At 54.3% G+C, this 12,569-nt stretch overlaps 1 long non-coding RNA gene across 1 annotated transcript in view; it reads left to right on the top strand.

Moving 5' to 3' along the window:
• Nucleotides 1-12,569, top strand: part of LOC148109750 (uncharacterized) — a 407,130-nt gene that overhangs the window by 356,832 nt on the left and 37,729 nt on the right. Inside the window, exon 4 of the long non-coding RNA XR_015724660.1 lies at nucleotides 8,191-8,304. This is a non-coding gene — a long non-coding RNA (uncharacterized LOC148109750). The remainder of the gene's footprint in view (nucleotides 1-8,190; nucleotides 8,305-12,569) is intronic.

The following is a 12,569-nucleotide window of genomic DNA, read 5'->3' as shown; positions in this document are numbered from 1 at the left end:
GGGGAATATGACGTTCTGCCCCCCAGGCCGTCCTCACTAGGGGCTGCAGGTGGGGTGCGGGAGCCCCGGGGAATACTGGGGAGTAGGATCTCTCCTTCTGCACCACCTGTGGTCCCTGTCAATGACGTCTTTCCCACCCCGTGTCCCAGCCCTGCTCAGAGGGAGCAGCAGGCTGGTTTCCTTGTTTTCCCTCTTGGCCGAGGTGCTCCCTCGTTCCCGATCACATGTGTGTCTTCACGTGTTCACCAGGCTGTCAGTTCTCTGTGTGTTCAGACCTCTCGCTGGAGGAACTTTCGGGAATTAAAGTGCAGTGCCAGCCCCCAGTGCACCTCCCTGTTCCCTTGTCACAGCCCCTGTTGGACCCACTTCCGTGGTGGGTTGGAGGGCTCTGTCTGCAGGGACCTGACTGACCTGATGACCCTTCATTCCCGAAGGGTGAAGAGCAGCTCTTGGCTCCCCACCTGGAGCGCAGGACTCATGCACTTTGATGTCCCCCACTCCTGGCTTTGCACCCTCGGGTCGTCTCTGTGCCTATCAAGGGAGGCCTCAACATTCTCAAAACAAAACGAGTTCAATTCATGTTATCCTGAGACTGTTGTCCTCTGGGAAGAGAGAAATCAGGCCCAGCCGAGCACACACAGACTCAGCAAGATGTGACTGTCCCACAAGCTGGTGCAGGACACGGTGTTTGTTTCCACGGTCGGATCCCACGTCTGCGAGTCAGAGCCCTGCGTCCGGGCCCTACATCCTCGGGACTCTGGACAAGGCAAGACGCCGCTGCTCAAAGGCCTCAGCAGCATCTGGGGACAGAGACACCAGAGGGGGAGAAGGCCGTCGGGCGGGACTCCGTTTCCTCAGGGCCGGAATCACCTGCATCCCTGGGCTTTGAGCGCCACCACAGCCGTGCCTGGAGAACATTCCATGCAGCAATCCACATCACCAGACAAAAGACAAACGTCTTAATCCAGACGTGAGCTTTATCTTCCAGAATGCAATTTGGCCCCAACTCTTCTTACCATGCAGTTGTGCTCCAAAGACTCCCCTCCTGCAGGTGACGGGGTCTCTGGGCGCTGGGGGCCTCGCTGAGCTCCCCCTATGTGGCCCGCCAGCCTCGGTCCACGGTGACAGGAGGAGCCTCGTGACCTGGTCCACTCGCAGGGGCAGCCGGGGAGCTTGGAGAGTTGCAGATTTGACTGCAGTACAGATGATGTAAAGACACAAAGCTGGAGTGAACTGGGGAATTGGAATAATGGGCCCTCCCCTAGAACATTTCTGGCATCAATAGGTGACATTAGGATGCCACCCTCCAAAGTCTGGAGAGATGGCTCCAGCATCCATCTCCTAGGTTCAAGCACAATCCACGTTCACATGAAACCCTCCGAAACCCGTCCCTGTCACTGTGTGCCCTGGGTGACTGTGGGGCTAAGAATACAGGCCGTCTCTGTCCCTAACCCACATCCCCTTCACCACTTCACTGCCAGCCAAGAGGACTTCTGCCAGAAGGCAGCGCTCAGCCTCATGAGGGAAGTGGCCAAGGAAGGGGGGCAGTTCCCGGATGTGAGGAGGCTCTCTGCCCCCGGCACGGTGCTGGCAGGGATCACCCCAGAGGGGTTGGGGAACAGAGCTGAGAACTGAGAAGTTCAGCGCGTTTCTGAGCGGCCGTCCCGTGCACACACAGCCCAGACAGTGGTTGTGAAGGCCAACGCTGCTAGGGTCAGAAAAGGTGATGTTTTGGGTTTAAAAGGCAAGCTCCGAAATAATAAAGCACGGATGTGAAAGAGCAGTTGCCTCCCACCAAACTGGATGAGGTTTTCGTGCGGGAAGGGGCTGGAAAACCAGGAGGGAGGGGCGTGGCTATTTTCCTGGTGCCCAGACCAAACCTCTCCTGGGATTAGGACCTCACGGGAGGCGGGCCACTGGGAATGCAGGCTCGGCCACCCTTCCCAGGCTGTGGGCTGTCCACTGCCCCACCCCAGGCTGGAATTCCTTCAGAAGCGGGGCTGGGGGGCCGCATGCTCAGTGGGCCCGGCACAGCTTCATGGGGGCCAGCGTGCCCCAAGTGTGGCCTGGGGGAGCGTCTGAGTGGTTTCTGTGTCACTATAGGAATGTAGCAGGGGTGGGGACCCAGAGAGCCCTGAGGGCTGGCAGGAAGGGGACTCAGGTAGTGAGCTGCAGGGGACCTGAGGGGTGCAGCTGTGGGTGTAGACGGTGGGAAGGGGCATGCAGCCAGTGGCCTTCAGGGCCCCATCTCCCAGCAGCCAGTGAGGGTAAGTACTGGGGTGTAGACCAGGCCCTGCTCCCTGATGCCAGGATGGCAGCTGGGGGTGCCTGGAACTCGGTGGTCTCTGCGGAGAAGGACAATCCTGAGGCCGTGCTGTAGAAGGTCCGAAGACAGTGGATATTGAATGGGAAGGAAAGCATTCACTTTGGAATTGGTGAGATTCAGTAATTGCCTGGGAAATGAAGCTTTGAAGATTGGAGTATTTTCAGGTAGAGAGAAATACACTTGCATTCTGTGGCTGAGAGCTGTTACAACCATCCTAAGTATATTACCTCAGATTACCCAGCCCTGATTCCAGCGCCCTCCCTCCACGTCAGCCCCCCGAGAACTGTGGATTGAAGAGATGCTTCTTGCAACCCCTCTTCTCTGCTGCTCCCGAGGGACCTTGCTGCACCCTGCCTCTCGCTCCACTGGATACTTTCTACGATCAAGAGCCAAGACAGCGCCAAGGTCTGACTTGTGCAAGGAAAGCTGCCTGCCCTTCGTCCTCATGGAATGGAGTGCCACAGGGCCCTCGGCTGGCGCAGGACCCTGGACTGCGTGCCTTGAGCTGTGAGGCCCCTTTTCCTAACCCACAGCTAGGTTGCTGAACATCAGTGTTGCTTTCACCAAGAGCTGTCACACTGCAGAACGAGATGTGGGTTTAATTGAGAGCGGGGCCCAGCAGAAGAGTGACCAATTTTACGAAATCCGCAGATGCGAGGCACTGACTCGAAGAACGTGGTATCAGCAGTCAGATGGCTACTCCATCCAGCTGTGCAAGAGGAGGGGGGAAGAAATAGCATTTCTCGGCAGAAGTGGCTTTAACGGTTCCATTCTAGAATCAGCCCAGCGATTTCATGTGATGTTAACCAGTTAATATGTTTTGAGTCCTCCCTATGTCGGGCACAGCAGGGTTGGGTGTGTGTGTGTGTGTGTGTGTATGCACGCAAATGCACATGTATATCGTTTTCAGTAACCCTGTGGAAAAAATGATCTGTTTAATGGAAAAGCTGACTTTTTTTTCACCCAGAATAGTATATTAAGCCATTGTGGGGGCGCCTGGGTGGCTCAGTTGGTTAAGCATCCAGCTCTTGGTTTTCAGCTCAGGTCACGATCTCAGAGTCATGAGATCGAGTCCCGTGTTGGGCTCCACGCTCAGCAGGCAGTCTGCTTGAGATTCACCCTCTCCCTCTGCGCCTCTCCATAATGTGCTCGCTCTCTCCCAAATAAATAATTAAACCTTTAAAAAAAGACATTGTGGCATCAGTGTGGCCGAAGGACACAGTGGTGATGTCATTCAGGATGAGGGATTTACAGCCGAGATTGAAGATCAGACAACCTGCTCGGTGGGCTCACTTAAGCTCCCCTCCCGATAGACGTGGGCATCCCCGGGTCATGGCTTTTCTCATGTCTGTCTTCTTCCCCCTCGGGGAGCCCCTCCTTCTCCGCTTGCTCTTATCACGAGTGGCAGGTGCCTCTGTGTTCCCGACCACGCGCACAGGCAGGGCCTCCCATGTGGCAGGTTCCGGGTTCCAGGGTTGCCCAGGCGGCTGGCGAGCATGACTGTGGGATCTTGCTCACGGCCACGAGCACGTGCAGGACACCTCGTTGCACTGCGCCTCACGGACACTCTGTATTTTACAGATCGGAGGTCTGGGGCGACCCTGTGTCAGGCAAGTCTAACGGCTCCACTTCTCCAAAGGCATTTGCTCACTTCATGTCTCTGTGTCACATTCTGGTAATTCTCACAGTGTTTCAAAGTTTTATGATTATTACATTTGTTATTCTGACCTGTGACTGCTGACAGCTTGGATGGTGGCTAGCATTTTTTAGCAATGAAGTATTTTTAAATTCAGGTTGTGTATTGTTTTCTTAGATGCAGTGCTCTTGCACACACAATAGCCTACTGTATTGTCTGAGCACAACTTTACGATGCCCTGGGGAGCCGGAAGGTCGTTTGACTCACTTCATTGCGACATCTGCTTTATTGCGGTGGTCTGGAGCCGGACCGCGGTGTCTCCCTGTTGCCTGTGGAGCCCGCCGGGGTGCATGTCCTGCAGGAGGCTCTGCTGCCTTTCTGTGTCCCAGAGACTGCTTGGCTGAGGCAGTTACTGATCTGGACGTGTGAGTGTGAGTGTGTATGGGTGTGGGTTGTAGGAGTGTGAGTGTGACTGATAACAAGTGTGTGAGTGAGTGTGACTGCGAGCGTGTGAGTGTGTAGGAGTGTGTGTGTAACAGTGTGTGTGCCTGTGTGACTAGGTGTGTAGGAGTGTGTGTGATACTAAGTGTGTGACAGTGTGAGTGTGTAGGAGTGAGTATGCTTGAGAGTGAGCATGTGTGTGTGATACTAAGAATGTGTGACAGTGTGTGTGTGTGAGTGACAGAACAAGTGTGTGTGACTGAGAGTGAGTGTGTGACAGTGTGTGTGCATGTAGGAGTGTGCTTGAGAGCGAGTGTGTCAGTGTGTGATACTGAGAGTGTGTGACAGTGTGAGTGTGTAGGAGTGTGCTTGAGAGTGTGTCAGTGTGTGAGTGAGGTGGCAGTGGGGAGCATAGAGACGTGTGTGTCTGAGGGAGTCAGAGGCACAGTGCGGGCTAAGTGTCGGGGGCGGGAGCGTTGTGTGTCTTGAGTTCCGGGGACAGTGGTGTGACAGGTGCCCCCAGACTGCGGCTGCTGAGAACAGACGTTCACGTTCACTGATGATGGATGAACTTGAGTCCTTAAGTGTCTGGGTGAAGGTGTGGCTGATGCTCAGAGGCTTTGGAACAGAGGTAGGAAGGGTGGGGGGCTTTGGGGACTTTAGTGGGGACCCTCCTCTGAGGGCAGCCGGGTAAGAATATCATAAGAGGACTGAGGAGATTCACACTTGTCTTCTGTAATGAGCAAAACATGGCTTTGCAGTGATGGGCTCAGGGACTCGGCCCCGCCGTGCTGTATCAGCCCCCCGGTAATTAACGGGTGTGCGTAGCAGACAAACGTAGATATAAATATCGGATCCAATGCCATAAAAATATGGCTTTCGTTCAGAGCGGCATCATAAATTAACCAAAGAACAGGCAAAACTCGAACCACTACTTGTATTTCGCTGCTCCTCCCCCGCCCAAATCTCACGTGGGCATGGGGGACGGCGTTTGCACTCGGTAGGAGCTGAGGTTTGTCGTCCGAAGGCCGGTGGTGTTTCCCAGGGAGTCTCAGGGGTTCCCGGCAGAGCCAGGCTGGCCCCTCCGGCCCCAGGGCCCTGTGACCCTGCAGCCAGGGGCAGAGGCCCCGCGTCAGCGTGACATGATCCCAGTCAGCAAGCAGGTGGTGGATGCCGCGCAGGCTGTTAGAGCTGGTTTCTCAGAGGAAGGGAGAGAGAAAATAAGGCGGGTATTATGGCCACAATCAGTAACCCATCTGGCAGGTTTATTCAGTCTGAGACGCTTCAATCTTCTCTGTGAAAAGTGCTTTCTTCAGGCACTGAGAACAGACCTGTCACTCTGAGGCGGGAGGCAGTGCGGCGCCTGGGAGCACCGGCAGGGGCGTGCAGCTCCGCTCACCCCGGGGCACTTGGCGCCTGGGCCCCTGACTTCAGCTCTGGACTCCTGCAGCCCCCATTGGCGGGAAGATGGGGGTTCAGGAGACTAATCCCCACATCCCTGGGCTGTCCTGGCAGATACACTGGGGACATCAGGGATGATGTCTGATTGGATTAGAAGCAGACACTCAGATCTCAGAGATGGTCCGAGGGGGCAGGCATGTGGGGCCCGGGGGCCGGGGTCAGGGCTTGGGAGCAGGGGGTTTACTGGGGATGATGCCAGGAAGCAGGCAGGAGGGAGCAGAGAGAGTGAGGCCAGAGCAAGGAGCATCTCCAAGGCCCCTGCCTGATTCCTCCGGGACTCCCGGGGAAGACCCCAGGACCGTCAGCCTGAAGGGCACCTCACAAGTGGCCGAGGGAAGCCTCAGGGCCAACCAGGCGCCCCTGCACCTCCGGGCTGTGCCCGTGGCCATGGCGTCCATCACCCAGTGAGAAAACGCTGGAGCACAGATAAGCCTGGGGGACAGCCCCCCTGGGAAGACAGGCTCCCGCAGGGACTGCACACTCAGACGCCCTCCAGCCTTGGATTCCGTGTCTTAGAAGAGCGTGGAACACGGCGCCTGTGGCATCTGCTCCCCGAAGCTCCTGGCTTCCCACTGTCGAGGAACAGTTCACCTCCAAAGCGGGTCTGTGCTCAAGAGCTTCGAACTACAGGGTAGCTGCTGTGTTTTAATCCTTCAGGGTAAACTGGCTAACTAATGTTAACTAGCTAGCTAAGACAGTTTCTGCCAGAGTTAAATTCTTCAAAGCCTGAGCAGAATCTTAGAGCCCCCTGAAATGTCTACACGGTCACCATCAGTTGACCCAGAACCCCGTACTTAAGAGCCGCTTTGCCAATTCATTTTAAATGGAGCGTGATTTCTGGTTTTCTCCCAGACCTCACCACTGTCAGTGCTTCCATAAAGGAACGTTTGCCCACTCCATGGGGCTGTCCAGGGGATGGGTCCTTTTACAAAGTATATGCCAGGAACAAAACAAGAGTACAGAGAATTATCGCCACAAGACAAGGGTTGTCTCCGTGTTTAGTGGGACTTGCAAGTGGGAGCCTAAGGGAGGAGCCCAGAAATGTCAAAGTCAGCACCTGTCATGGGGGCCCTGTGGGGGCACAGAGGGGATCTGAGGGTCTGGGCCCTCCCCGGTCTCTTGGTGCATCTGGGGAGTGGCGCAGGCGGGGACCACGTGCTGGGCAGACCGATCCCCGTGCCCTATGCCAGGCCCTCAGAGCCCATGAACCCGTAGGGGACTTTACAAATAGCCCGAGTACGAGTCCTTTGCTTGGTGGACCAGATGTGTTCTCAGTTCCCTTCAGTGAGCTAATGGGGGTGAAACCCTTCGTTAACTAAATGCCCCACAACGGGAGCTGGTGCTACGGAGCCCATTCCACTGGCAAGTGTTCACCCAGTAGTTTTGAGGGTTCTGGCACAGTGTAGGGTCTGGGGCTACAGATGTGGCTAAGGCAGGTTTCCACGCCTTGGGAACACACGGCAGGGAGACCCTCCAGGACACCAGGGGCCAGGGGGTGACTCGAGGTGGGATCCCGGAGAGGGCTTACCTGGCCGTGCTGAGCAGGACCTTGGCCGGGCATGAGGAGCTGGAGAGATACCCTCAGGAGGAAGCTGGGACTCATCCGTGGGGCCGGGCCCATGGAGATTCTGTTGTGGGGTGCGACTGGACAAGGAGAGAGTGACTACGTGTTGCTTGTGCGGATGTTTGCTAGAGAAGTTGCTCGTTTCTGAGGCCGGTCTGGGCACCAGCTCAGCCAGGAGAGTGAGTCTGCGTGGCGCTGGCGTGCCCAGGGCCCCTGCCCCTCCTGGAAGCTGGGGGTCCCGGAGAAGCCCCGCCTCCTGCGGCACGTCCTCCAGTGGATGAAGTCCTAGCACATTCCACTGAAGACCCGCCCTATGGGGAGAAAGGGTTAAAGGTTAGGACACATTGCGTTTCCCTCCCTTCCTGTGTCTTAGGGCACAGACAGCTGTTCCAGCTTCAGCTATATACCAGGAATTCTGTCCTGGGGAGCACAGACGGGGAGATGTGGGGGTTCCCAGACACTCCCAGACACCTGCCCTTCTCTGTTCCATGCACACAGCTGCTCCTCTCCCCAGATGTGTGCACTTCATGAGCGTGTCAGTCAGGGGGCTCCAGAGAAACAGAACCGATAGGATGTGACTATATACATACCTATATATATTTCTCTCTATATATAATACATAATATATAAGAAAAACAACATATTATGCATATTATAATATACATAGCATATTATGTAATATGTATATTCTATAATGTGTTAATGTATAATTAATATATAATACAAAATATATATTTTTTAAAAAATGTATTTATTTTTTAGGAATTGGCTCACCTGATTCTAGAAGCTGGTCAGTCCAAAATCTGCAGGCTGGGGTCCCAGCGAAGATCAAGTGCGAAGATGGCCCGCTGCAGAGTACCCTCGTGCTCTGGAAAGGTCAGTCTTTTGTTCTACTCAGGCGGAAATGTGACTGGATGAGGCCCACCTACCTGATGGAGGGCATTCTGCTTGACTCAAAATCCATGAATTTAAATGTTAATCTCATTCGCTCTGTTTCCAGGGGCAACTGGGTGGCTCAGTTGGTTAAAAGACTGACTCTTGATTTCTGCTCAGGTCATGATCTCAGGGTTGTGAAATCAAGCTGGGCATGGAGCCTGCTTGGGATTCTCTCCCCCTTTCTATCTGTTCCCACTCCCTCTCAAAAAATAAAAAAAATTAATCTCATTCAAAAACGTCCCCACAGACCTGCCCACAGTAACGTTTGCCTGAGTGTCTGGGCACCGGTGCAGGCGGACTGCTGTGTAAGATTAACCATCCCGTGAGGAAACTTAACAGGAAGCTTAGGGCACCAACCTTGGGCATTAATGTCACCTGGCACCCACATTCTTCTGTTCGCTGAGTCCGTGCTGTGAGCACCGGGGCAGGGGCCATTAGAAGGGGGCTGGGACAGTCTTTGCAGGTCCCCAGTGCCAAGGTACCCCCTGGGGTTGCTGCAAGGGGCAAAGGGGGGAGATTGACTCTTTCACCTTGCTGGTCTGCTGAGTTCCAGGAAGAATTGAAATTCCAGCACAGGTGCCCACGGAGGGAAGTATTTCCAGTGACTCCCTGGTGTGGAGGCACCGGGATGGAGGTCACGGGAACCAGGGTCCTCCTGTGACCTTGGCTGCCTGTTGGAGCCACTGACTTGGGCTCTGTGGTACTGAAGACACAGGTAGACTGTACCCAGGACTTCTGTGCCATGGAAGGTCTTGGCAGCGTCCAGGTGGGGATGGCCTAGGTAAACCGGGGAAAACCGGGGATGTGGACCCAAGGCCAGGCCGGCAGGTGGCCTGATGCTGTTGAACACGTGCGGTGTGCTGATGTGCTCTCTGCATTGCCCCGTCGGCTGCCTGGGGACTTTGGACTGGTCCTTCCGCCTTGCCTTTACCTTTCACTGTGGGGGCTGAAACACAGACAAGGCTCTTCAGCTGAGCTCGATTCAATTAAAAAGTATCTATTGTGCTTCTATGATGGGTAAGGCGGCGTCCTCCGTAGTCGAGTTATTTGCAGCTTCTTATATAATTAATCTAAATGCGGACTGATTGTCAAGGAGAGAGCGTGACTGACAATCCCTCCCTGGCATATCCCTGCCCCGGAGTGGTAGTTGGTAGACACAGGGCACTGGATAGTTTGAAGCAAGCTGCCGCCACCGTGGGCTTCTTCCTTCAGGGGCTGGTAAGTGTCGGCAGCAAACCCCATCTGAAGGTTCTTCATCGCTTTCCTTGGAAATGCAGTACTTCGTCCCGTTCGGACAGGTGGCAGGTGCTCTATGCCTCTGCCCCTTACAGCATTTTCAACACCACGTGGCTTCGTGGGCATGCTAGCCAACGCCCCCATGCCAAGGATCCCTGGATGCGCCAAGCATCACATGGGAACCGCTTTCGAAAGGGATGATGGGATTTTCTGCCAGAGGACGTCCTTTGTGAGCGAAAAGCTTGTGTTTTTGCACGAGGTAAGAGGTTTTAGTTGTTCACAAATCACCATCCGTGTCCAGCTTCGGAAGGAAAAGGCAGTGCCTCTTATGAGCAGGGTCGTTGGGGTCAGAGAGTTCTGAAAGTGAGCACAGCTTCCAGCCTGGCTTGGGTTTCTGACCTCGAGTCCGTTCTGGAAGACCTGCTCGGATGCAGAGGTCATACCGGGACTCTCAGAGCGCCGTGAGGGGGCAGTGAGGTCACGCACGCACAGCCAGCTCTGCCCGAGCCAGCTGTGGAAAGGCTGGATGGAGTGAATCGTGTTATTCACTGCGTCTGAACTGAATATCTTCCGACCCTAGAATTCTGGGCCAGTTTAAGCATCTGTAGGTATCGATTTGCCTTTGCTTTTCCGGGGGCAAAGGTGAGTGGTCCCGAGCCAGCACGGAGGCGGCAGCAGGTGCAGAGTGTCCTCACAGGTTCCCCTGGGCCAGCCACACTGCGCTTCAGTTCAGAGCCACTGGACCCCGAGCACATCTGGGTGTTTGCCTAACAGGCACGAGCAGGACATTTACTCCTGTGAAACTCTTTGGGGATGACCCCGCAGGGTCTCTGTGGACGTACACAACTCTAAAAGCCCCACACGGACAAAGCCAGCGAGAGTCCACCCGATGCGGCCATGTTTTCTCGGGGTGGGATTAACCATTTACAGAAGCCTCCCCACAGTCTCCTCTTCAGTGGGCTCCGTGAGCCGGGCTGGCCGTGGCGACAGTTCAGATCCCACTTTTGCTTGGGTTGTCCGGTGGGTCAGACTAGGTCAAAGATAAGGTTTAGAACTCACAAAACAGGTAAAATATTTAGCCGACTCTGGTGAGTCCTGTGTTTCAACTGTTGCAACTAGTTGGATGAAAACACAGCCGAGACTAAAACAAAGATGTCCTTCAGCAGTGAGGTCTTTCACGGGTCTTCCTGCAAAGGGCAGGCGCTGTGTGGACCCTGTGTGCAGGCGTCACAGGCTACGGATGATGCCGGTGAGAGCCAAGGGCTTCTAAACCACAGGCGGGCTGTTACTGAGGATAGATCAGAAGCAAGCCTGTCCGCTGCTTTCCTTCAGCTCTGCCCAGTGTTCTAGAGCAGAGAGCCGTCGTCACCTTCCCAAGCGTGCTTGCTACAGCAGAGAATTGGGTCAGAAAAATGATACGGTCTACCATAAGGAAGAGTTAATTCATACCAGGACTTTTTCTGTTAAAATCGGTTTTATTAAAATAGAACTGTATTGATTACTTGTGGAACTTAAAAAGAAAAGAAAAGAAAAAAGAAAACACAGAAACAACCCCACACAACCTAAGCTGGATTGGCTTTCATGGTATCTTTCCTTCTGGGTGATAGGAAGCAATCAGAATGACCTCCTGGGGCAATCATGGGGGACATTATAGTCCTAGGGAGGAAACCGTAGTCACTGTTCAGTTTCATCCCCGGGGGGACATAGGGCAGGTCCCCACCCTGTGAATGAGTGAAAAAAACTGGCAGGTAAAAAGGAGGGCGCCTCTGTCCCCTGTCCCCATCCCTGTCCCGTTCCCCTGGGCTTCTGTCCCCTGTCCCCATCCCTGTCCCGTTCCCCTGGGCTTCTGTCCCCTGTCCCCATCCCTGTCCCGTTCCCCTGGGCTTCTGTCCCCTGTCCCCGTCCCTTTCCTGTTCCCCCGGGCCCGTGTCCCTCCCACTTTCTAGTCCCAGGTTTTGTCTCCTTTGTTGCTTTGCCTGGAAACTCGAGTTTAAGCAGATGGTGCCAATCGTGGTAATTAAATTATCTGTAGCCTCGCAGTGATTGCACTTGGAGGCAACAAGCAAGATTCATTATGAGGAGCTAAAAGCCCTTTTCCACTTTGATGTGAACCACTTCGTTGACATGAAAAATTTGATTGGGATTCAGATGTAGTTATTCACTGAGAATCTCCAATTTAAGAAAATGTTAAGTTAATTTGCAACTCTAATGTCAAGGATCCACAAGGAAAAAGGATGCTTTAAAAAATTCTGAAATAGCATTATTATTGAAAATAAAACTGTCCCTTTTTGCTTAGTATTGAGAAAAATTCTCCCATTTTACAAAATTAGTGAAGGGAGTATAGTGACTTCCCAGAATCCAAAGATCGTGGGTCTGTTACAATCATGCAATATTGATGAGACCATCTGGGATGAATGAGAACGGGAGGAAGACAACGTCTGTGCAGCGAGGGGGAAGTCCGGGAGGTTCCATCATCGCTGAGAAGAGGAAGGAGAATTGGCAGGACGGGATGGAGCTGCTGTGACTGTGTCGGCGTGATTGGTTACCTCTGGTGCCTGGAGGGCTGTGACAGAGGGCGGCCAGCACTGTGAAGGGACCTTTCTGGGGAGAGTGGATGGTGCTTCGGACAATGAGACAGATGAGTGTTTCCATTTGGGAAATGCTTTACTGAATACGAAATGAATGATGCCCGAGACAGGCAAAGCAAATGAGCCGGCTCTGCGGCTGCCGAGCCCCCAGGTTCCGCCGTCATCCCACCCTCTGAACCCGGACCTGGTCCACTCCCCTATAGCGGGTCTGGTAGCAGAGGGACTCACCTGACACGAGGGGAGGACGGTCAGGGCAAAGAAGAGGCGCCCGCAGGAAGCAAGGAGAGAGAGCGGTGCTTCCTGCTGTCCTCGGAGGGGCTCAGGTGAGCAAACTGTGACCCATCAGGATGGGAGTCAGGGAGAAGCAGATGGGGATCTGGA

This window comes from Ursus americanus, chromosome 6 (assembly GCF_024610735.1).
Source record: "Ursus americanus isolate L20-20 chromosome 6, mUrsAme1.1.p, whole genome shotgun sequence".
Lineage (NCBI taxonomy): Eukaryota > Metazoa > Chordata > Mammalia > Carnivora > Ursidae > Ursus > Ursus americanus.
This window is presented reverse-complemented; position numbering and strand designations above follow the sequence as displayed.